Genomic DNA, 26,758 nt, shown 5'->3' with positions numbered 1-26,758 from the left:
TTGTGCTAGTTTTATATCTAGCAAAGAAACTGCAATGCAATGAAAATTCTTTCCCTAGAAAAACAGAGGACAAGAATTTGGAAGAGAGCAAGGAGAGGTATATGGGGTGGTTTGAAAGTATGAAAAAGGAGGAAATGATGTCATTATATTATAATCTCAAAAAAAAAGAAATAATAAAAAGAAGAGAATTCTAGAGAGTTTCACTACTGACTGAAAAAAAGAAGAAATAATACTCATTTTTTATAAACTATCTGAAAAAACAGGAGGAAGAACTGTTTCTCTAACTCATATTATGAAGGTGACATAAAGCTGAGAAAATCTGATAAAACAAATAGAGAATAGGAAAATAAAATCATGAATTGACACCACTCATGAAAATAGACATGAAAGACTTGAAGTGCTAGTAAATTAAGTCCAGAAGCACGTAAAAAGCCTAATACATCATTTCCAGAGATGTAAGGTTAGTTTAACATGCAAAACTAATCAACCAGTATAATTTGCAACATTTGCAGAAGAAAACCAGATGATCATTTCATTAAAGACAGAAAGATAATCTTATAAATTTTCACGTTCACTCAACAAAGTAGAGCTCTCTGTAAATTAAGAACTGAAGGCACATTTACTAAAGTGGTAAAGGACATTTAAAGTACACAGACCTTCAGGAGCTCCTGGGGGAGATGGCTCAGTGGTTAAGAGGACCAGGATTCAGTTCCCAGCACCACAATGGTGGCTCCCAACTATCTGTAACTCTAATCATCATACACCTATATTTCAGATACAACACATGGATCTAGAATATACAAAGCATCCCTATACTTTACTGTTCTGAAGGCAATCAACCAACAAAATGGGCAAAACACAGCAGAAGCTTCACTGCCAAAGGCATACGAGTTACCTAAGTACAGGGAAACATTTTTCAGCATCATTGGCTGTCAGGGAAATATAAATACTACTTCATACTGAGTGGAATAGCAAGATGTGTAGTAACAGGAATGATTTTCACTCATTGCCACTGAGAGTATAGGATGTACTTTGAAAAAGTATTTTGTAGCTTCTAATATACTTAAGTAAATACACTCTGTGACCACAATTTCCACTCCCAGGTATTTACCAAAGTTAAGTGTCCCCATAGAAACTTGTACACAAATATTTTTGAACATTTTTATTTACAATACCCACAAGTGGTATATAAGCCAAATGTTTAACATAGAGTGGGTAGAAAACATGCAGGGGGCAGGGAGGAACTTTTCAGGAGATAATAATGTCCTAGTGGTTGGGGCTCTGGTTACATGGGCATATACATTCATTAAAACTCATTAAACTGTGCACTTGGGATCTGTGAATTTCACCGGAGGTCAGCTTTATCCCAATCAACAAATTTTGGCAGTTCCTAGACCCTTTGTTCTTTTGAGCTCAGGAGCTTCTGTGGCTGCATCTCTCTCATACCTCTTAGTGGAGATTTGTCCATCACTACCTGATTATTTGAAATTCAGCACAGCAATCTCAGACATCAACTGTTAACTCAAGTTCCTTTTCTTCCATTTTCCATCATAAAATATCATACACAAAGAGGATCTGGAAACACACACACACACACACACACACACACACACACACACACACACACTGTACAATTTTTCTTGGTCTTCATTGTTATTTTGGCAGGTATTTGATGTATTTTTTCCTATACTAAAATAAAATCTAGTATAGTGCACTATAAACTTTAGGGAAATTTTGTTGAATTTTATGTCTGTTAAAGTTGTATTGAAATTTCTCATTCTTGAAACTTCAAAATATTCTGCCTTTAAAGACAAAGAATTCCTGAAAATAATTTAATATTCTTATTTATGAATTTTTCAGGAACATGGACAGGGTACATTAATTTCTAATATCCTTCTAATTTCTACCCCAGTATAAATATGGCAAATTGAAGTGAGTTTTCAAAGGGTAATAAATTTAATCTAAAATTACTGTCTATAATTCTAGTTACATTATTACATTGAGTCTGAATTCAGAAAATGTATTCTGGGCTTTTGGCTAGGAAACCTAGTTGGTAAAGTGAGAAAGTGTTTAGAGAGTGAGTGGGGAACCTTGTTTGAAAAGCACCACTTTAGAATGCCTTTATTTTATTTATTTATTTTTGTTTTGTTTGTTTGTTTGTTTGTTTTTTGCAAGAGCCATGAAACATTTTGCCAATGATGTCCCTAAGTCTTATTTTGCAGTAGTTGTTATTGTTCAAGATTGCAAATTTTCCTTTCCATCAGTAAGAACAAAGAACATTGCAGCTCCCATGGGTTAGTTTGATGAGAAAGGAGGCATATTGTTCTGAAGGTTACCAGGATATCTTCAGCCCTAGTATACACAGAAGGCAGTGGAAGGGACATGCTGACATGTAGACTTAGTTTGTCTATGACAGAACTTACACACTTCTCTATCCTCAGGTTCTTTCCTTTTTTCTTTTTTCAGACTTTTTTTCCTTTATACAAACTAATAGATTCTTAGAGTTGTGTGTTATTTCCTTTTTCAGTTATTTGTGACAGCTATTTAGATGTCTTTTTGAATGAAACTGCTTAAACTTAAACCAAAAGATGCCATAGTATTTTTACATAAAATTAGAAACTTTCAAACTGCCTAGTCATTCTTCCTAAACATAGTTGATGATAATGTCCTGTAATGGATAGTTTTATGTCAACTTGACACAAGCTAAAGTCACCTGAGAGGAGGAAATCTCAACTAAGGAAATGCTTCCGTAAGATTGGCCCAAGGGCAAAACTGTAGGGCATTTTCTTAATTAGTGAATGACCAGGGAGGAGCCAGCCCATTGTGGATAGAACCATAGTGGTCCTGGGTTCTATAAGAAAGCAGGCTGAACAAGCCTTGATGAGCAAGCCAGTAAGCAGCACTCCTCCATGGCCTGGGCATCAGTTCCTGCTTCCAGGTTCTGAACCTGTTTGAGTTCCCATCTTGATTTCCTTCAGTGATGGACTACAATGTGGAAGTAAACCAAATAAACTCTTTCCTTCCCAAGTTGCCTTGGTCATGGTGTTTCATTACAGCAACTGTAATCCTAAGACAATCCTAAAATTATCTTTAAATAGTTAGGTCTTCACATAGCATTGTAGATTTTAGAGCAGTGGTTCTTAACCTTTGGGTTGCAACCCTTTTGGCAAACCTCTATTTCCAAAATTATTTACATTATAATTTAAAACAGTAGCAAAATTACCATTATGAAGTAGTAATGAAAATAATTTCATGGTTGGGGTTCACCACAACATGAGGAACTGTATTAAAGGGTTACAGCATTAGGAAGGTTGAGAACCACTGCTCTAGAAGATTTGTGTCTATGTACACAATAGCAAGTCTTACTGAGTAAGGATTTATGTATATGAAAATTTTTGTTGAAGTACATTCACAGTTATTGTATTTACACCATGTGTATATCATCACACAAGTAAACATGCATACCCTTATTTAAAAATACTTCTGTATTCTCCCTCTGAATTTGGAAAACAAGGAGTGTTAGAATATTGTTTTTCATTTCTTAACAAAGAAGTTGAAAAATGCTAATGGAGACCTTCAGAACTACAGTTAGGAACAAACAGGATCCAACAATAAGAGGTATTTGACAGGCTCTCTTAGAATTCTTGCAAAAATGATTTCTGATGAACCCCAAAAATTCATCAAGCATACACAACAGGACCCTTGTACACAAGATAATATTGATACTCAAGGGATGTACTGAAGTACTTTTTTAATCCTTAAATCTCCTGTACTCTGGGTGGATTTTGGTGTCTAATTAAGCAGTTTTGATGTGTAGAAGTGAGCCAACATGAGGTTGAAGATGTCACTGTAGACAATGGCAGAGCTGGGAAGGGCAAATACCACCAGAAGTTACCTGCCACCATCACAATAGCTGCCTCTGAGAAGATACTCAGCGTAAGTGCCCATGAAAATGTATGAGGCAGGCAGCAAAAAGAGAAGAAAAGATGTATGGGGCGGTGCTGGAGGAAGAGACCATGAAAGAACAAAGTGTAAGCCCATCAAGGCATACAAGTGTCCAGGCCCCTTCCCTGAGGACCTCTTACTGCCAGGTTCCATCCACAGGGCACTCTTAACTTCCCTAACAACTGGGCCTTGCCCCCACCCTACAGAGTAAAAACCCAAGCTCTGGACTTGAAATCCCCATCCTGGATAGCTTCACCCTGGAAAGCTCTGCCCCACCCCAGCCCCCAAGAAAAGCTATATAAATCCTGTCTTCTGCTCAGTTCTCTGTCATTTCTCTCCCTAGCAGAGGCAGCAACCCTCCTATTTTTTCCCCTTCCAATAAATCTCTTGTATGAGGTTTGTTGTGCTTTGTGACTTTGTGGTATTCCTTGGCTCCTGACTGTCAGGATACCTTTCCATCTCACTGAGAGGTAGATTTACACAAGGAGAGAGGAACAGGGGAATAATGGAGTAGACAGCGTGGGGTCAGATAGAGGAAAGTCAAGGTTTGGGAAAGAAACAAGGGGCATCATTGAAAAAAGAACATGAAGGGAGAAATGCAAGATGGTAGATTTAGAAAGAGACTAAGATAGATAGTAATAAAATGATGATAATGAGAGTGGGTGGGGAAAGCAGTGTGGACATTGTTAAAGGAGGGTAAGTCCTGTGGGGGGACACACATTTAATCTTAGCACTAGGGAGGCAGTGGCAGACAGAGTTCTATGAGTTCAAGGGCAGCATGGTCTACATGGCAAGTTCCAGGCCTGTCATCCAGGCTTGTAAAAGGCATTATCTTTTCCTGTTCACATTAGGGCTCAGGTTTCCAAAATGAGGAGAGCTTGCCAAACAAGAAATGTCACAGTAAAACCAAGATGGCGATTTACTGGAAGCAGAAGTTGTAATCCCAAATCCAAACCACTGGAGGTAAGTAGTTTTTCCTGCTCTCCCCCAAATCAAGCGAGGGCTTTGCTTACCACAACAAGATCCATAGTAAGGGGAGGGAGGCCATGCCAAAGAATCAGCAAGACCAAGACCAGAAAAGCAAAACACGGGCTTCCGTGTTTTGAGTATCTTAGCTAGAATGAATAGGCTTAGCAAACACATTGGTGCTCAATGGGATTTGAATTTCAGACAAACCATAGCAGAAGAAATACCTTCTAAAGCTATCCCTATCCCAAGCAGAGAGAAGAAGTGAGAAATGCTAAAGTGAGAAGATAAAATGGCCAACTTCCGGAATTGTATGTCCAATAAGAAAAAGATACGTATTGCTTCAAAATTCATCATCCATGTACCCCCAAGGGAGTTTAAGGAAGTCCTCAGGGATATTTGGCTGCTGCTTAGAGCAAGGGTAGCACAGGCAATTGCCCAATATAATATGGATCACTTCATACCTGTTAAGATACAAGCTTATGAAGACTAGTTCTTAGTCACAGAACATGGTGCTCTAGGTGACAACAGATTTTTAGATACAAGAAACAAAATTTCCTTTAAGTTCGATCACTTATGAAAAGAAGCACATGACCCCCCCCCAACCAAAGATTGTAGACGGAGGTTTAAACTCTTGGAGAGATTTCTGTGATAGGGCTTTAAGAGCCAATATGAAACAGAATTATTCTACTGGCTTCAGTATAGTTTATTCTAAAACTATACATGGGCTAAAGATCATTATTGCATACATTGAAAGTCACCAGTTTCAGACCGAAAACTTTTGGAATGGATGTTGGCGATCAGAATGGGAGCTTCCCATCACACCACCTAATGCCCAGGTAGTTAGAGTAATCAAGGCCCACGTGCATTATTATGAAAATGGCAATGTTCAGCTGGTTAGCCATACAGATACATAAGAGTCATTAACTGCTTTCAATGAAGTTCAAGCTGCCAAGGAATTTATTAAAATCATAGAGAGCACAGAAACAGGGTATCAGGCAGCAGTTAATGAAAACTATCATGTCATGTACAACATTCAAAGCCCTGTACCAACAGCTTCCAATTACACCAAAATCGCCTGGAACAAGCTACTTGCTTAGAAGATTGGCAAAGGACTTAATACACTTAAAGAACTTAACATGCTTAAAGGCTGACTATAGGAGTCTCCAGTACTTGGGGGAAAAAGGACCCAACAGGGTGTGCTCATACAATAAATAAGTGGTAAACAATGATAGTGATATTTTCATTAAGAAATTTAGGAGATCTAGCTTCATGAGATATTGCTGAACCTACAGCACAATTTTGATTCTTTTGTGTGTTCTCTGCCTTGTAGTTTTCTGTTATCACTATATAAATTTGTGAATCTCTTTTTTAAGTCTGCTACATTCAATGCCAAGGAGATCTACCCTGAAGTCAATTTACTGTTTAGAAATTTTCCTAGGCATGAAGTTCTGGTACTGGTTTATCCAGATAATCTGTTCATTCCCTTTTATCCCTATGTTTTAAGGCACTTCCAGTGCTTCAGTGTCTTTTACTGATCTACCAACTGCTAAGTAGGTTACACTACAAACTATAGCTAAGTACACAACACATTCCTCCTTCTCCCTCCTTGTTTATAGCATAGCATCACTATAGTTTTCAGACATTTGGATTAGGATTTTTTTCTAGTCCCTGTTGGGAGGCAAAGGGAGTTTCCTGGAAATCCATGGCAGCAGCTTCTCTGGGGACTTATTTTAAACACGAAGAGATGAACCACATCCCCTACTCATAAACATTTACTTATTTTCATTTCCTAGTTGTCTCCCCTCATCTAGTTCCATTGTAGCTACATACGATGGTATTTTTAGAAGTGTTTCATCCATTTATGTTTCTGTTTAATATTCAAGAACTTCGGACATACTGTGTATGTAGTACAGTATAAAACTTGAATAATACAGACATTAAAGGAATAATAGGTACCTGTGCTTTAATGCTCTCTACCAGGATTGTTCTATAAGCAGATGAATCAAACACCTATGTCACTTACAAAGCTGGAATAAACTGAAGTGAAAAGAACTCCCAGGCAGTGTCTTAATATTGTAACCTTATATTTCAGCGAATGTTAATTGTCTTTTCTAAACAGGATGTAAAACTCATTCCAAATTACTCTTCCTCCATCACCCTGCCCACCAAGAACTCATAGGTAACTGTGATATACCAACCTTCCCAGCTATATTGGCAGGTATGTGTGTACAATTGGAAATTGAAGATTCATTTACATTATCTACATTTCTATTATCAGGCCTTAGGGGAAGGCCAGTTTTTTAAAAAATCAAGTGTCTTCCTACCTATCCCCGCATATAAGTCAAAACAGAAGGGTGTTTTTATTCAGCTTTGTTTTGGCTCAGTATTGCAGCCAAACAAGAGTTTTTTTTTTTTTTTTGCAAATAAAACCCGTGTCTGCCTTTTTGTTTATTTCAAAAAAGTGTTTTTATTATTTGTCATTTACACTATCCATCCATGCCTCACTATCTTTTGTATTGAGTAGTCCAATAGAAACACACCTTATGTGTTCTAAAAGAAACTAAAGGGGCCAGGCGGTGGTGGTGCATGCCTTTAATCCTAGCCCTTGGGAGGCAGAGGCAGGTGGATCTCTGTGAGTTCGAGGCCAGCCTGGGCTACCAAGTGAGTTCCAGGAAAGGCGCAAAGCTACACAGGGAAACCCTGTCTTGAAAAACCAAAAAAAAAAAAAAAAAAAAAAAAAAACGAAACTAAAGGGAGGGTGCAAAAGGGAGAAGCAGGAGAAGAGATGCAGAACTTCTTGAAGAGACAGAGATGAACAAAATCTTTAGGACATGCATATATTAAAAAGGAAGGAGTTGGAGCTGGAGAGATGGCTCTGTAGTTAAGAGCACTGGCTGCTCTTCCAGAGGACCTGGGTTCCATTCCAAGCAACTACATGGCAGCTCACAACTCTGACTCCAGTTCCAGGGGATCCAACACCTTCCCCTCGCACAGACACACATGTAGATAAAACACCAATGCACAGAAAATAATAAAACAAATACAAAAAAAGTGGCTGGAGAGATAGTTTAGTGAAAGACAAATCTTAAAAGGTCTTATTAATAAAAAACCTGGAGCCAGATATTGGGGTAAAAACTGAGAGATCAGGGAAGCAGAAAGAAGCCAGCCACATTCTTACCACTAGAAATCCTCAGCCAAAAAGGGAGACCTACTTCCTGTATACCCATGCCTATATGCCTTTCTGTTCCTGTCCTCTTACTTCCTCTCTCTGCCCAGATACATCACTTCCTGCATGTCTGTACAGACCTCCATATCTCCATGGTTAGTGCTGGAATTAAAGGCATGAGCTACCATGCTGGGTTCTGTTCCCAGTGTGGCCTTGAACTCACAGAGATCTGGATGGGTTTCTGCCTCCTAAATGCTAGGATTAAAGGTGTGTGCTACCATTGCCTGACTTCTATGTTTAATATAGTGGCTGGCTTTTCCCTCTGAACTTCAAATAAGCTTTATTGGGGTGCACAAATAAAATATCACCACATTTCCCTTTTTTGGTCAAAAAATTAAAAAAAATAACTAATATAAGAAAAACTATATACAATAAGTACAATAACTGTATACAATATATATAGGCAATAAATATATCAACAATGTCTAGTCCATTTACATTTGACAAATTCAGCAAAAATATTCCATTATCTATCCTATCTTGATGAGTCTAAAATGTACCTAATTCACTTTCTATCCTAACTTGTATTACCAACCAAAAGCTATCTTTTGATATCTTTCAAACTTACACACTTTACAACTCTTTAGTGAGTTTCTTTTCTGAACTTCTTAACAAGGAAAACTATAACTATAAGTATAACTATCTAATCTTCAACTCCCTCAGAGACCCAAGAAGGAAATAATATTACCTAGTAAAACAGGAAGTATAAACAAGCAACTTCCAAAAAATGTGAGTGATGACAGAAACAGCCAGCTGCCTGGACAGTCACCAGAAGTTTCTCTGTAATATTGGGGCATCTATTCTTTGGCCTACAGGCTTAGCATATCTAACAGACTCATCTGTGAAGGAGGATTTTCTAAAGAGCCTTCCTACTATGTCTTGGTAAGGATTGGTAGTCTTTTATTTTGTGTCTCACTTGTCCATTTTGGACAGCATACTGTCAGCAGTCAATTCAAGGGCACTTTTTTGCCCAGTGGCTAACTTTTGCCACCATGAATGTAAACTCCATATGGAGTTTCTTCAATGTACATCATCTTCTCAAGTAGATTGGTGCTGCCAGGAGCAGACATGTGTCATGGTCATAAAAAAAGAAAAAAAATCTGTATTATTAAAACATCTTAAATGCCATATTCTGTAGATCTCTGAAGTGTTTGAAGATGACCTGTCTATCTAAAACGTATCTCTGCTTGACCTTGAAAACATACTTAATATGACTACAAGTTTGATTGTAATGACTACTAACTTATATTTCTTTATAACCTAATTAGTTGGTAATAACTTTCAAGGACTAGGAAATTGCATTACATTGTTAAATGAACTGTATAGGTACAGTACCTTGAACAAGATTAGAAATATATGTACAGTATTTTCTAACAAAATCAGTCTCAAACTGGTATCAATTTACATAATTTGTATACAATATACAAAAATACAATACAATATAAAATATTTAAAATTAGTAGTTACCTTCTAAAAGTAGATTCAATAATCTACCTTTTATCATATCTATATAAATCAATCTCAAATTTGTAGTAATATACATAATTTGTATACAATATACAAAAATACAATCCAATATAAAATATGTAAAACTAGTAGTTGCCTTTTAAAAGTAGATTCAATAATCTTTTTATTTTATCAGATCCATTTTCTCTCTTTTTTCTTTTCAGAGTAGATTCAATATTCTACCCTTTATTCTATCATTTCTATATCTTTTTTTCAGAGTAGATTCAATAATCTACTTTTTTTTTTTTTGGTTTTTTGAGACAGGGTTTCTCTGCATAGTTTTGCGCCTTTCCTGGAGCTCACTTGGTAGCCCAGGCTGGCCTTGAACTCACAGAGATCCGCCTGGCTCTGCCTCCTGAGTGCTGGGATTAAAGGCGTGCGCCACCACCGCCCGGCAATAATCTACCTTTTATTATATCATTTCTATATCTTTTTTTCAGAGCAGATTCAATAATCTACCTTTTATCTAAATCCTCTTTTTTTCTTTTTCTTTTTCAAACAAGAACCCTGAAACTAATTTCCTTTGTTTAGCTTTTTTTTTTTCCTGACCATTAACAATAACAACTTTAACCAACCATCCTAAACAATGACAATTACCCAAAACCCATTGAAAGACCAAATACCACCTACCACACCTCTTGGGAATGTGGGTGTCATTTTCTTAAAATTACAGAAAAGTGATAATGCTCTTGTACACTGGTTTAATAAAATGCTGATTAGCCACTAGCCAGGCAGAAGTATAGGCAGGGTGAGCAGACTAGGAGAATGCTAGGAAGAGAAACGGCAGAGTCAGGAGTCTCCAGCCAGACACAGAGGAAACAAGATGACAAGGCAGAACTGAGAAAAGGTACCAAGCCACGTGGCTAAACATAGATAAGAATTATGGGTTAATTTAAGTGTAAGAGCTAGTCAGTAATAAGCCGAGCTAATGGCCGAGCAGTTATAATTAATATAAGCTTCTGAGTGATTATTTTATAAGTGGGCTACAGGATCACAGGACCAGTGGAACCAGAGAAAACTTTCAACTACAGTTTAGCAGTTAAGAGAACCGCCTGCTATTCCAGAGATCCTGAGTTCAATTCCCAGCAACAACTGTCTATAATGGGATCTGATGTCCTGTTCTGTCATGCAAGCATATATGTAAATAGAGCACTTATATGCATAAATAAATATTTTTTAAATAATGAGTTCATTTTAATTACCAGTTAAAGAGAATACCCTATTTTTTTAAATCTGCCAACTCTAGTTCCACGTCTACTTTTCTATCCTATGTCATTATGAATGTGTATTTTCATTAATTCCACCATATCATTGATTGCTATTTTATCTATTGATTAATAATGAATACTCATATTCACCCTTATTACAAAGCAATTTCCTGTTAACTGCAAAAGATTTCTAAGCTCTTATTCTGTGTATTATGGTTTATTTTTCTTTTACTATTCACTAAAGCAATTTCCTTGACTGAATTGATATTTCTCAGGAGGAAAGCAATGCATTCACTTCTTCAAAGGGCAAAAAAAACCTCAATATGTGCAGAGAAAGGGGTCCATTGGTTGGACAAATTGCTGAGCAAGAATCTAGAGAGCAGAAATAAAATTGGGGAGTAGTAGTTTAGTTAAGGAGAAAGAATTGTACAATTATATATACTGTTCTTTGCTGTGTGAGTAGCAAATGTTCACAAGGAGCTATATTACTGATTTCCAGAGGAGTGGTATGTGAGAACAATAGATCTGTCTCTAAGATATCATCAAACTTGAACATTTTTTCTGGTATTAATTAAAAAAATCCTGGTTTATTTTTTAGCAACCTTCTCTCCAAAAGCAATAAAATGGTCTCTCATAGACTGTCTTCATTTTGTGAAACACTTTATATCTTCCTTCAAAAAGAATTAGAATAGGAAACTTGTGAATTAAAAAAAATAACACTCAAGCTAAATATTTTATCAGGGCACTAGTTGAACTTTGGGATGAGTCAATCATCTCTTGAAAAAGTGCCAGTAGGTTGGGTGGAATGTGGAGGTTACCAATAGAAGGATAAAGTCATAGAAATATCAAGGAAAGAGTTGAAGTATAAAATAAAGAACATTAGGAAAAATAACTGGGGCAAAGAGTATTCTGACACTGTTGAAAAACAGAAAGTAAATTCAAATTGAAGGGGACATTGTTTAATGCTCTCCATCCACCCAACTGTAGACTCTCTTTGATGAGTATAGAGCCACAATTTTTTACATCTTGGGAAAGAATTGGCCACAGACTAAGCCTTAGAGAGTGGGCTGCATCTGTTTTGAATACTTTCAACACCCTACCTCTGGGCATTGACCTCCTGTCAGAGAGGGCTCTGAACTGCAACCCAATGAGATGTATAGATGTAGAAAATGTTTATATAAATGCTTACATACTTGAAAATACATCATTGATACCTTTGGCATATAGTTAAAAATATTTGTGAACTATGCCATCATCACATCCTTTTTCTTTATTTTTGAGAGCTGGGATGCAATATGACATATAGAGTACAAAATGGAGAAAATCCAACACAGAGACAGCTATTATATTACATTTATGTGACACCTCTGATTTAGGGTTTACTACATGTTCACTTGGAATCCTCTCAACATTGCTATGAGGTAGGAGTTATTGATGGCATTTTACAGGGAAGGAAACAGTAACTCAGTAAGTGTAGACCCAGCCAGGGACTAATTTAGTTTCAGGGCTTCCAATTCTTCCATCCTTTACTCACCCTGCTGGAGGTGTCTTCCATAATACTATATGACTGATAGAGAATTCATCAATCTTTATTATTTTAAATTGTCCATGGACAACTTACAGCAGTTAATGAAATGAAAAAACAGGTTTTTATTGAGTTGTGGAATCAAATCCCTGCTCCTTCATTTACCTGTTTAATGTTTGTGGAGAGTTTACCCTTTCTCACCCTTGGTTTTTTAAGTTGTAAAATGGGGTTAAAAATAATATGTTTCACATGGTTGTAAGGATCAACTAAATTTGGACATGTAAAGTTCTTAGCTCACTCAGTGCTCCTTCTACACTTAGGATTTTGAGTATTGTTTTCTCCAAGTGTACGCTAGAACTTTTCATCAGTGTTGACTTGTACATCAGTCTTGAATGTTGCTTGAGCTTACTCTGAGAGACCCAGGTATTTTGAAAGAATTGGTGTCTGAGAACATCACCAAAAATAACTTCTTATAAAGTCTAATCAAACAAATCCATATAAACATCTCCTAACCACTTTTGAGAACCAGGCAAAACAGCCAGAAATCAAATGTGAGATGTGGTGCAAGGCATATTAACAAGTGATAAGGCTTTGCTTGCAAGAAAGGCACACAAAAAGGAAAGTTCACTGTGATCCTATAAAGGGGGATCTGTACTATGTCAATATGAACTTCACCTAAATGTTTCCACATTTTTAAAGCTCAAATCATAGCCTTGGACTATGAAGGTTAGGATTTTGTTGATAGGATAGAAAAGGTGTTGCATTCCTTGGCACTTTAATTTGGAGAGAAAACACTGACTTGGGAAATAAATTAAGACTACCAATTTCAACACTGAGAGGGTCAGAGAAAGGAGGAATTCTGGATGTGTTTTAAGATTGTGATTGGCCTGCACACTAGGGATCTGTGTGCAGACAGGAAGTGCTGATCAAGACAGTAGCCTTGAGCCCTCAGCTGAACCCTGAAGTAATGTCAGTGATAACAATGTAGTGAGGACATGCTTTCTTTTTCATTTCCCTTTTCAATGCATTCTTTTCTCAGGTTAGAAAAAAATCAGCCTTTGAAAACAATCTTTGTTCTCTTTACACTATTGAAAACCTAGAGAACAAAGGCAGTTCCAACTGCTCATCATTTCCTGAGCTTGTTACAGGAATACTATAAAATAAAACCAAGCAGAGGTTAATTTTACAGTGAAGGTATGGAGATAATGTACTAAAGAAGCAACTTGTAAAGTAAGTGGTGGAAAATCATGTCACTTGAAGAAAGGGAGTTTAAGATGAAAAGAAATATCAAGCAATATGTAACTTAAGAAATGTGGGTGCTGTCATTTGGGGAAAATTACATTCTGAATGAATAAATGATACTCAAGGACACAACTGAATGACATGTATGGAAGAATAAGTGGCTATTTTTAAGGGACTAAAAGTAACAAGTTACACTTTTATAAAACTCTTGATAACAAAAAGAAGCAGGAACAAGCAATTCTAGGAATACTTTAAAATCAGAGGAATTTGCTATGGAGGCCTCAGTCTTTCAACTTTACTCTCTCTTCTGTTCAGAGCGCTACTGTAGGCTCTCTTTTACCCCGCATCTGTCTGTAACTGGGTGACTAAATTTCTCCACCCTGTAAAGACTACCTCTTATAAATTCTTGGTCTCAGGTAAGAGCCTGCAACTCCAGCACTTAAAGTCTTGGCAATTGCTATAGAATGACAATGCTTTGCCTCCCTCTTCCTAGTAGTGCATGTTAATAGAGATCAAAGAGTCACTAAACAAATGAGTTCACAAGACATTCAAGATTGTGGCCAGCCAGTGTCAAAATAGAGAAGAAGAGTTTGAGCAAGAAAGGACCAAAACAGAATCTTAAAGGAAGCATACTACATTTAAAAACTCTCTTTTCTATGTGTTTGCACCATAAATGGCAAAAAAAAGCTCTATGAGTTTGTCTTGGCAGATACAATTTAGCTCTTCTAGCAACCAATCAAACAAAATCTATTTTTCTCAAATAGAAACAAACAAACAAACAAACAAACAAAAAACAGAGGAGGGAGATTTAAAGAATTACCTTGATTACCTTGTGGATTTTCTTTGTTAGTATCTTAAAAATTGCTTTCCACTGTAAAAAGAGGAATTGCTTATGGGTTTAACATCCAGAGGGCAAGATACCCTATTCTCAATTTCTTGATTTTATCAAAGTTACAAATTACTCTCAGTAGAAAAATTGAATTCACTTTTTTTACAAGTTGAGATTTTCATGTCCCCATTCTAACATAAGTGGCCCTGTTATGTTTCAAATCTCCAGTCACTGGAACAATTGGTTGATTTTGGCAGTCCCTGTGACTAATGATTTAACTCCAACCTATCAAGTGAATACAAACAGAGTATGTTTGAATATTTGGTCTCCAGATATGCTCACTGGGTGCATTCAAACAAATGACACGGACTTGACTTTTCTGGTACTTTCCCAATGACATCAAGAAAAGGGGTTACAAAACAGTTTAGCAGTGCCAAGCCAAAAATATCCACCCCTAAAGTTTCTTTAAACAATATACTGTCTTTGCATTTTGCTAAAGTTTATTACTTAGAATTAAAAGCTTATTAGAATCAAGTCTTTCCTGAAAACTGACATATTCAATTACATGCATCTGTTCTAGAGAACAGACTGTCTAGACAGAAGAATACCATTGTGGCTTAGAAGGAACATGATGCGTTACAGAGGCTGCTTCTTCGGCTGGGTGACCATTGGTGTGATCTGTGCTGGGAACACCATGTGAGAAACTCTTTTTTTAGCTTCCCACATGTGTGTAGATATGAACAATCCCAGTGGCTATAGCTATAAACAAACTGAGACTGAATTACTGCAATGTGGTGGTGATAGAGAAAAACACACAAGCCAAAGATAAATATGAAACAGCAGCATTAAAAATGCAAAATAAAAGCAAACAAACAAAACCAGATTAATATAAATTAGAGCCAAGAGTCCAAACTCTGTGGAGAAGGAATTTTAGCCTTTGTTCCATGGTCCAAGGATATTAACAACTGTATTTAGGGTAAGGGGTGTGGAGTCATTTATTCACATGTACATGGAATAAGAACAAACTGTTGGCTGGCTATGAAAAACATGAAGCATCTGTCTTGGGAAACTTCCTCACAAACAAAACCACACTGAGTGCATGCCATATGCAAGCAAATCAGCTAGGGGGACTGGTTGTTTCTGATAGAAACTTACAAGAAAGCAATCCCTACATTTCTCAATGTTTAGACTTAAATGCATGTCTAGCAAGTTACAACACAGTAGACACATTTGATCATATGAAGAATCTCAGTTAAAATCGATTTTCTCCAACATGAGTTTACACAGGCTATAAATCACATGCACTTTATAAAGCTATGGCCAGTATGTGAGAAAAGGATTCTGTCCTCCCTACCAAGCCCCTAAACTTGATTATCATTTTAAGAGATTAAAAATGCAATCGATGTCAATTTTCTGGTTTTCATGGCTTAGAAATCTGAGAAGGCAGGGGTTCATTTTGTAGTAAATTTGCCCCGTAGGTTGACGAAGGAAGACACAGATGAAAAGAGAGTACATGGCATGTGGTGGTTGCTAAGAAACATGCAACAGAACACAGGCTGCCACTTAAGAATAACCGGAGGGGGTATGTGCTGCGATATCATCAGCCATGATAGCTCTGTCTCCTGTCCCAGCAGGGGCCACTGCTGAGGGTAAAATGAAAAGGAAAGTGGTCTTGTTAGAACAAATATAAGAAGACCTGGACAGGAAAATGAAAGGCTGAGGCCCTTCCTACACTGAGACAGCAGCATTAAGAGCATCCTGCAGGGAAGGCTTGCTTTGAGTTAGTTCAGTAGTAGGGACGATGGATGAGGTTAGGAATGACTCACAGTTTGCTGTTTGCTCACCTGGTAGTAACAGTTCTGCCTTTAAAAGACCTAGATTCTGTGGTTTCATTAATCAGAACTCAGTGAGTCAAGTACTGTTTCTAGCTTAATAAGCTCCATCCAAGAAAGAGAGTTGAGCTTTAATCAGTTGAACTATGTGACCCCCAAACAGCTGTAGAACAGATATAGTCCAGGCTTGACTACTACAGTGCAATTTCTGCATTGTGGCACATCTAGGTGCAAGTCCTGTTACTTTCACTTGGTCACTTTAGGTAAGTTATATACTGTCCTTAAGTCTTGAAGCACCTTCTGTGTTTTATAGGTGCAGAATCGTATATCCTTGATGGCTGCTTGTTTTTAGGCTATAACTATTTTTTTTCCTTTTAGTCATCTTGTTTTATTTTGGAGAAAACCCTAACCCATGACTGGTTCTAGAATGTTCTAGTGGTCAGAATCACAACACACACACACACACACACACACACACACACACACACACACGCACGCACACACGCACGCACACATGTATAGAGAGAGGCAGACAGACAGAGTGACACACAGAAAGGAAACAGAGAGAGAGAGAGAGAGAGAGAGAGAGAGAGAGAGAGAGAGAGAGAGAGAGAGAGAGAGAGAGAGAGAATTGGTCTAATGAATGCGCAGTGATTGGAGCAGGCTGATCAGTTACTGCTGTTGGGATTTTAAAAACTGGCTTATGTGTTCACATATGGCCAGAGAAAGCCCCTGTTTGTATTCAGTGGTGAAGCTGGCAGAGTGGCTGTCAGCCACATTTCTCATCATGTGGATATGTATATAAAGCTTGTCTATAACAGAAGAGAAAGAAACTGGCAGTGGGAAATGTACAGAGGAAAGAGAAATACAGCTTGACATTATTATCATACCTCACTTAACCTCCTCAGTTCTCCAGGACAACCCTGATTATCACCTCCCAAACAGCTCAATAACAAGTTAATGAGAACATGTAAATCCTTTAGCATTGTGTTAAGCAGAGAGAATGCAATTACATCTTTACGTATTATTGTTGAGTAGGGGAGAATCATGCTTCCTTTTTCATTCATAAATGAAGATGTACTTGGAAGAGTTGTTTCTCCACCCTTTAGTCAAATAAGCTCCTTAGTAGGTGACTTATCCAGAATAGAGAAAAGGTACACAGTGTGACCCCAGAGCAGTGATCTGCCACTGAGTGGCACTGATGACAGAGATCATCCTTGCCCATGCCATCTGATTCACTGAAACAATTTTAATTGCTGTAATGTTCTAGCCTCTATTTACATGGATTAGTTCTTACAGGCAAAGACTTCCTAGTTTCCACTAAGTCAATACAAAGAGAAAAAAAAAGCACTGTACAGAAGCATTAAACACTAGGCCCTGGCTCTGCTTCGGCCACTCTCTCAAATTTAAGGCAAAGTATCATATAGGGAAAGGTCAGAAATTGACCTTATCTAGGATGAGATGCTTTCGTTTTGTTACACTGTGGAGAGCTGGAAAATATATGGACAAATTGCTAATACTTTCCTCATGGATTGTGGCTAAACACAATATATCAGTATAGCAACCTTTATTTCTTTTCTAGAAGCATCTCAAAATAGCTGAAGACCACTGTGTTGTTCAAGATCTGTGTATAATTGATTGGTACCCCATGGCCATGTCCACTACCAGTACAAAAGTCAAGATGTTTGGGAATTTCTAAATCTAACCTCCTGGATCTTATAAATTTGATCACTGAGTTTTGCATAAAATTCTATCCATTCAAACAAAATAATTTACACACCTAATCTCATATTCCTAAATTTAAGGGTCTTTTCTGAATATTTTGGTTGGTTTCATTGTATAGCAATCTACCATCTCTCTAGTTACATTCTCTCATCCATTCCAAAGCATTCTGAGGAGTTATATTCTTCTCCCTCCATGAGACAAAGAAATTACTTTCTATAAGCCCTCAGAGGTACACGAGTGTCAGGGCCCCTCCCCTGAGGACCTCTAACTGCCAGGTTCCACTCACAGAACACTTTAACTATCCTAACAGCTGGACCCAGCTCCCACCCTACAGAGTAAAAAGTCAAAGCTCTGGACTTGAAATCCCACCAATCTCCACTCTGGAAAGCCTCACCCTGAAAAGTTGCAACCCTCCTTCAAGAAACTCTATATAAAAAAAATTAAGAGTGTAGTGTCAGATGGGACAAGAATTCTTTAGAAAATCTGGGAGTCAGAGGATCCAAAAATATTCATAGCCCATTATGAACTCAAATACATGTGAATTTCATAGGACAGAAAGTCTTCAAAAGCTACAACTTCATACTCATTTAAGCACTACATAAAAGTTCTTAATTCAGGCAAGGGATATGGGCTCTAAGAAAATCTAAATCCTTTTGATCATTCTCTTAGACTGTAAGTTCTTCACAAGTCTACCTGGTATGAATATTTGGGACAGTTACTGCAACTCTTCTTTTTAAAGATCTTTTGTGATATCAATTGCACTTTCTCTTGCCTTATTAATTTACTCCTTATCTGATATGTGATTTTTTTGTGTGATATGTTTAAATTTTTTCCCTCCCCTTTAAACTCATTTCTGCATGGAAGTCTTTCTAGTTCCTTAACTTCCCCCTTGTATGCATTTGGAGTCAACACATTATGCATCTTTGCTTCCATCCCTAAATATGTGAATTATTTTACTAGAAGGTGTGTATACCATGCGTTTAAGATTTGTCCACATCTCCTAAAAATTTCTCATGTGATATCTGTTCTCCTTCAAAACTATAAACTAAGAACATCTAGGCCTGATATTGTAGAGAAAAAAGGGGGGTTAAAGTGTGTCCATTTTTAAGCTTCTGGGATCAATTTAGTGAGCTCAAGATGATAACAGTTCATGAGATCCTAGCAGCCCAAATCATTAGGAGCTTATATAGCCTTGCTGCTCTGGGACTAATATATTTCCATTGACAACTGGCTCCAGCTTCTCCCACCCAGCTGGCTTCTCTCCTGCCAGCCGTTGGCAGTGCCTCCTGCCTATCTGCTTCATTGTTCTTTGGCCCTGGCCAATCTAGTAGGCTGTCACAATCAATGCTCAGACTCAGAGCCAGCAGTGGCAGCCCGGCCAGCACTTTACTGTCTCAGGTCCATGTTTAGTGTATGTCACCTTTCTCATGGAACAAAATACAGTTAAATGCAAAAACTTGCTCTTGATTTATTAGGTGCACTTTGTGGAATCTGAAGTGAAACAAGCAAATGGAGATAGTGTGTCAATATTGATAGCATTAAAGTTTTAGATACAACCCTGAACAACTAGAAAAAGGTCTGTACTATGGATAAGCATGTACTTTTAGATTATTGATGACTTTATATTGAGATAAACTTTTCTGTTAGTTTATATGAATTGACTAAAATGTTAGGTAGTCCACCTGAGAAATTGATTGTTAGAATTAATTTTCCCCCAAAGTCAGTGGGAACTATAATCATTATAGTAAAGTGATGGAACATAAAGCAAAGAAAGGTTCAGGGGACAAGTAAATCCAACTTCAAAGTTATTGGTTATTGATACATGGGTTAGTTGCCATATGTGTGACCTCATCCTAAAGAACAGCCTCATCTATAATGTGCAGGAGATGGTAGGTTGTGAGTTTGGCAAGGGATCTTACTGAAAGTACTTAAAACTGAATCAATCAAAGCTGTGTTAGGATTCCAAGGAGCCCTTCTTTCTACTTCTCTGCAGTCAGCTCTGCATGGTTCTCATTTCTTCAGAGTGTATTATCCCTGATGGTATTAGGTCCATCTTTATGCAGAGTTGCATTATGTAATGTGTAACATGTAGCCTACATTCATCACCAGAAATACCTCTGTTAATATATTTATCCATAGTCTGTTTCAACCTTCTCTGAAATTTCCAACAAGAACATTCTTCCTTAGAAGAGTACTGAGTTCACCACACTGACAAACTTCAGACGTTATATAAAAGAGGAAGGTATAAAGGATCTCAGCAAAGATGCCATCACTTCAACAGGAGGACTGTGAGAAGACACAGATCTTGCCACCTAAAGTAGACCCCTTTCTATCTGTTAGTGTCTGCTTTAGAATAGGTGATATGGACTTTCTTTCTCTGTATGGCCAGCCCCTTTCTCAGGTGCCTATTGAATCTGACCTGTGTTTGCTTAAGTGGCTTTTGGGGCAATAGAAATAGGACACTCTTGTGGGGGAAAGAAGTATGGAAATGGAACTCTTAAAAGATAAATAAATGCTAAGCCCCCAGCTTCCATGGGTAAATCTCTGGGAGTCACAGGATTTGCTAAATGTTAGAGGAAGTTGGTTATGTAACTGAGAGAATAAATGGGATGCTATGTATTGGTCTGGCCAAAAAGATTGTCTTCCCTAGTAAGCAAATTATTGATTATAAACTGTTAGGATTCCTTTGGAGCCCTGTGGCCAACCATATTATTCCGTCTGCCTTAAATGTCTGCTGTGTTCCCATGCCAAAGCTCTTATGAAATTTCCACTGGAAAAAAATGAGTAGCAAATTTGGGTCTCAGTGCTCATATATAATTTCAGATTTCATTAATGGTTATTAAATATATGCCCCGAGGAAGGATAAAATTCCTCATATGAATGGAAAGAGAATTGAATTTATAAATAAGGTGACTCTGTTTTCAAGGACTGTTCATTAGACATATCCAGGGCACATTTTAAAAAGCATTTAAATGAGAGGTGTTTAAAATCTCACAGGAATAAAAACAGTCCATGTTGGGAAAAGATATCCCTGCATAAAAAGTTCTAACAATGACTAAGTCTGAAATATTCTACTGTGTCTAGAGTTTGAAAATGAATTTTCCTAAAAAAAATTTAAAAAACGGTATAAACTATTTCCACTTTGGGCCTCAAAGACATACATTTAGAAAATACGTACTGATCTATATGTAGGTAGCAAACTGGGTGCTAAAAAATGTTGGAATTTTTAAGCTTAATAACCTTCCAAGAGTCATGATTGTAAATATGGTAAAGGAAGCTACATTAAGCAATCTTGACTATGCAAAGCCTCTTGAAGTTTTAGGCTATAAAGACACATAACCTAGATGACATATTGTTAGTAGGACTTGTCAAAAGTCCAAGCAAGAAATCCAAATCCTCTTTAGTTCCGTTACAAATCCCCTGGAAAGCTATACAAATGGGATAGTTGTAGTTTAATAAGAATAAGTATACAGAGAATGTTTGAAAGAGGTATTTAGATTGTCAAACTGTATAAAAAAGAGCAGTTGGTTTTTGTTTCATTTTTTATGTTATCAAGGCAAATGAAATATTTGCCTATATGCTGAATTCCTACAAAGAAATGTTGGTGAACTGCACATACTTGTGTATCAAATGAGTTTTCTGACATCTTTTTATGCCAAATTATCCTATTAGAAAAGAACAGGAGGTGGTGCAAAATATTTATTTCAATTACGTCTCATGTTGCCTCTTGAAATTTCATCTTTAAATAAAAATAATTCTCAAATGCAGAGAAGCTTGAGATCAATAAAATCTTCCCTCCCATATGATCATTTATTCATTTCCCAAGGTAGATGTTCTGGGAGGGAGAATAATGTAAAAGGAAAGAAAATCTTTTCTTTTTAATAAAAAATATAATATATGTATATGTATAACATGTATGTATACACACACACACACACACACACACACACACACACACACACACACACACAGGAAGTGATTAGCCAAACTGGGCAGTGGTGGCGCATGCCTTTAGTCCTAACACCCGGGAGGCAAAGGCAAGTGGATTGCTGTGAGTTCAAGGCCAGTCTGGTCTGCAGAGATAGTTCCAGGACAGACAGGGCTACACAGAGAAACCCTGTCTTGAAATCCCATCCCCTGAAAAAAAAGGAAGTGATTAGCAGAACTTGAGGGACCATGGGCCACTTTCTATGACAACTGGTATATCTATAATTGGTCTAAGGTGTAGAGAATATTTCTGTCAGAAGTTTACATCATCACAAATAGAAAGAGTCATTATTCAAGACCCATCATTATATAGTTGCACCATATATCAAACATACTTTTAATTTTTATTATTTTTCCAGGTAGCCAAAGTTGAGAGACTGACACCCAACATATGACATCAAACTATTTTTTTCTTTTAAGTTTGATTTTAAGATATGTTATATTTTTAAGCTGGTGGTTGTTAATACCAAAGTAAAATTCCAGAGACACAGTTGGAAAGGTGTGAAAAAGTCATGCTAAGCTGGGCGGTGGTGGCGCATGTCTTTCACCCCAGCACTCAGGAGGCAGAGGCAGGCGGATCTCTGTGAGTTCAAGGCCAGCCTGGTCTTCAGAGCAAGATCCAGGACAGGCACCAAAGCTACACAGAGAAACCCTGTCTCGAAAAACCAAAAAAAAAAAAAAAAAAAAAAAGCAAAAATCTGTCCTAAAGGCAATTTGATACGAGAGTAAGAGTGCAAATGATAATGTAAATACTGTTTACTGTTTATGTATGGTTTAAGTTTGTTTATCAACTGATATCTTAAACAGAAATACATAGGAAAATAAAAAGGAGTATGAATACAAGTAGGGTCCTCACTGCACAACAAAGTAATAAAACAAAATTTTGCTTTCTACTGTGAAGCACTAATAAAAAGTAGAAAATGAAAAGAAAAATACTGAAAGATTTTTATTGCTCATTATACAAATTCTTTTGTTGTTGTTGCTCCAGAGTTACTGATGGGAGACAGTAACAGGCCTGGCAATGAATAGGGGAAAAGGAGTTTTCAAAACCACAATCTCAATATCAAATGATGCTTTTATGTAGCTAGGGCAGGCTTCTTTTGTCATTTCACATGGAGCATGAGAAAAAGAACAGATTTACTCCTGATTCACAGCGAAGACACTTTGTAAAAGGCAGATCACAGCATGGCCAAAACAGAATCCCACCACCCCTAAGCCAGGGATCCTTATCAACAGCATAAAAGCTCAGGTGGCAGCTGTGGAATTCCAGATGAACTAATAAATATGGAGCAAGCCAGCATCCTTCAGCAGGAAAGAATTTCAACAATTTCCCAGTGAATGCCTGGGAGTGCCTTGTGGGCCCATCTCTTTATAGCTCCCAGAGAAACAGAGACACATGATGAACAGCTTGGTAAACTAAGAAAGAGTTCCAGATATTTCAGAATGTCAGAGATGGCCTATTGAAGTAAAGAAATTCAAGGACAATTTCAAGTTGGAACAGCTGGTGAAAGGGGGCACACTTGTTTTTGTTTCCTGTTGCTGATTGCTTTCCCAACCATCCACGTTTAAAAAATTACAAGCAAGCAAGAAAGCACATATGCTTTATAAAACATAAACGATGAATGAAATTTATGAAAAGAATTTATCTATTTTTATTCGGTGTGTATGAGTGTTTTACCTTCATGTATGTATGTGCACTGCATGTGTGCAGTGCCTGAAGAGGGTAGAAGAAGAGCATCAGATCCCCTGGAACTGGAGTTGCAGATGGTTGTGAGTCGCCATCCTGCTGGGTACTAAATCCAGGTCCTCTGCAAGAGCAGCTGGTGCTGTTAACCACTGAGCCACTCCCCAATGAATGAAATTTTACTCTGTTATATGAACCTGTTACCAATTTTCTTGGCAACATAACATCATCTAATGAATTAATTACCAGGATATAAAGGATATTATTTTATTTCTCTCTGTAGATGTACCTATGCACACATACTGCCTCATACAGAGAATTGAAATTAACACTATGTAGCAAATAGCCATTTATGGCAGAGAATGTTTCTGTAGTCCATATAAATTAATCTTTTCAGAAGGAGAAAAAATCCTATGCTATTTACTTATACAGGTGTTTACAAACAAGTTTCCAAAGTTTAACGTAGTATATGTAAGTGAAATAAAAATCAAGGCATTGTTTGTAACTAAGTAAAATTTCATAAACAGCTTTTTATTCATGGAATCACATTTCAAATAGAATAACAAGATTGATTTTTATCTAGTTATTATGCTAAAATGAATAGTGGATTAAAAAGAGACAAGTAAATCATGTAAGGTCTGTAGACTCAGAGAATTTCCAGGCAGAGAGAGGGCCTTTGGGAGTATCTAGTCTAACTCCCTCTCTTTGCAGACAGGAGTCTGAGATCATGGACATTCCTACTACATGAAGTCATGCACACAAGCTTGGGTCAAGGCTATGTGAACAATCATGTATGTGTACATCGGAAGAGGGAGATACACACACATGCAAGCATACAGAGAAAGAACGGAAATGCAAAACAGTGCAGTGGGCAGTAATGTGTTTTCTTCTGAGAAGAATACTAACATTGCTTAGAAGAGGAATTACTCAATTGAGACATCTAGCCTTCCTCTGGAGGGCTGAAAATTTAGTTAGAAGATATGCACGTCAGAATAAAATCACAGTAACAAGAGGAGAATTCCTTGTAAAGGTGACTGGAAGTTTGCCAGGACACTGGGTCCAAACAGCATTGTCAGGCTAATCTCTGAGTTAGACTTAGAAACTGGTGGCATTCCCATCCAGTGTGTGTGTGTGTGTGTGTGTGTGTGTGTGTGTGTGTGTGTGTGTGTGTGTGTGTGTGTGCGTATGCAAGTGTGTGCATATGTGTGTGTGTGTGTGTGTGTGTGTGTGTAGGAGTGCATCTGTATATATGTACACTCATGTATGTATATATGGCAAAGCTAGAGGTCTAAGATGGATGGATATCTTCTTTGATTGTTGTTCACCTTAGTTTTGAGACAGGGTCCCTCACTTGATCTGGAAGACTGGGGAAGATTGGCTAGTTATCAAGCTCCGGGGATCTGCCTGTCTGTGTTTCCCCAACATAGGGTTATGGATGTGCACCACCATGCCTTTCTTTTTACTTGGGTTCTGGAATTCTGAAACCAGAGCTTCATGAGTATGCGGCAGGCACTTTAGTAACTGAGCTATCTCCTCAGCTTTAAAACCTCTTTCTTTTGTCCTCTCCTTGCTATGACTCTCAGAAACACTCAGCTTCCCTGCCCCTTTCCTATTTACCCTGGCTGGCACCAGCTGGAGGACATGGTAAAACAAATTGCTGGTCCTCCCTTCTTCAGACTTCCAGATTGAGGCAGTGTGGCTGGCGTCCCCTCATTTGCATTTCTAACAAGTGTCAAGGTGATGCTGCTAGTGGTGGTGCATAGATCACAGCTGGAGATAACATACTGCACATTTGCAATTGCGATTTGCAGAAATTAGATTATTGAGCGGATGAATGAAAAGAAATGCTTTTTTTTTCTTTCTTCCCTTCCTCCCTCCCTTCTCTCCTTCCTTCCTCTTTTCAAGAGAGGGTATCATTGTATAGCCCAGGCTGTTCGAGAACTTGCTATGTCAAACAGGCTAGCCTCAGTTTAATTGATAATCCTTAGGTCTCAGCCTACCAAGTGCCAGAATTAAAAACATGTGCCACCATGCCATGCTGAAAGCGATACTCTCTTAATTAGAGTCTATAGTGGGTGTGTATGTTTGTCACTGCCGGCTGAAAGTGGTGGCAAAGTGTGAGGCTTCAAACACTGCCATCAGGAAAATATTGACAAGTATCCATTTGAGAGAATTTCCGAAGAGCAACTTAAATGATCTCCATATGCAAGATCAACGGGATGGAATGCCTAACAAAAGCAGTTTCAGAAATAAAAACTACAATGAATAATTGCTGTTATTGTTGAGGTTTATGCATGTAGTTCCAAGAAGTTCAAGGAATTTTTACAAGTCATGTTTGGGTAAAATTAAGTATTTCTGAAGCTATCTCACTAGAAAAGAACTTTTTAATTGTTGAAACTTTCCATCTTAACTTTTAATTTTTAAAAGAAGAGGACTACACGGTTTATTTTTATGTTATGTGTATGAGTGTTTTGTCTGCATGCATGTGTGTGCATCCCTTGCATGAATGGTGTGCACAGAAGCCAGAAGAGGGTGCCAGATCCCCTAGAACTGGACCTACAGATGATTGTGAATCACCATGCACATACCGGGAACTGAACCCAGGTCCTCTGGAAGAGTAGCCAGTGCCCTTAACCACTGAGCAATCTCTACATCGCAGAAAAGTATTACATAGTTTAAAGTGGATGTTTTTATTCTTGAATTTTCCTTTAGCAGGAAATGGAACTTATCAAATCAAGAAAACAAATGTTCTGTTCAAGCATGCTATTCTCAACAATCAGTTATTTATAAAAGAGAATTTCTATTTTGACATAATTTTATAGAAAAGGATGAAAAAATAATATCAATACAGCTTTAAGCGCAACTCAAATTTTTACTTTAGTTCTGGGAAATGGTTTTAAAGCATGTTAAAGTAAGTCCACTGATATCATAATTTTCTTTGGACTTTGCATAAAGGAGAAGTTTATTTTTCAAGACAAGACACACAGCAGTCTTGTTTGTAGGTTGGTTTCTTTATTCTCTGTACCCTCACCTAAGTCTGAAAACCACTGACAAAGAGTTTTGTTAGGTTTCCAAGTGGC

General features: G+C 37.5%; 1 protein-coding gene and 1 pseudogene across 1 annotated transcript in view; one reads left to right on the top strand and one right to left on the bottom strand.

Moving 5' to 3' along the window:
* Positions 1-26,758, bottom strand: part of Mid1 (midline 1) — a 336,764-nt gene that overhangs the window by 250,179 nt on the left and 59,827 nt on the right. The window lies entirely within an intron of this gene.
* Positions 5,204-6,065, top strand: LOC102928568 (F-actin-capping protein subunit alpha-1 pseudogene; annotated as a pseudogene).

This window comes from Peromyscus maniculatus, chromosome X (genome assembly GCF_049852395.1).
Source record: "Peromyscus maniculatus bairdii isolate BWxNUB_F1_BW_parent chromosome X, HU_Pman_BW_mat_3.1, whole genome shotgun sequence".
NCBI classification, from domain to species: Eukaryota; Metazoa; Chordata; class Mammalia; order Rodentia; family Cricetidae; genus Peromyscus; species Peromyscus maniculatus.
Note: the sequence above shows the minus strand (reverse complement) of the source record. Positions and strands in the feature narration are given on the sequence as shown.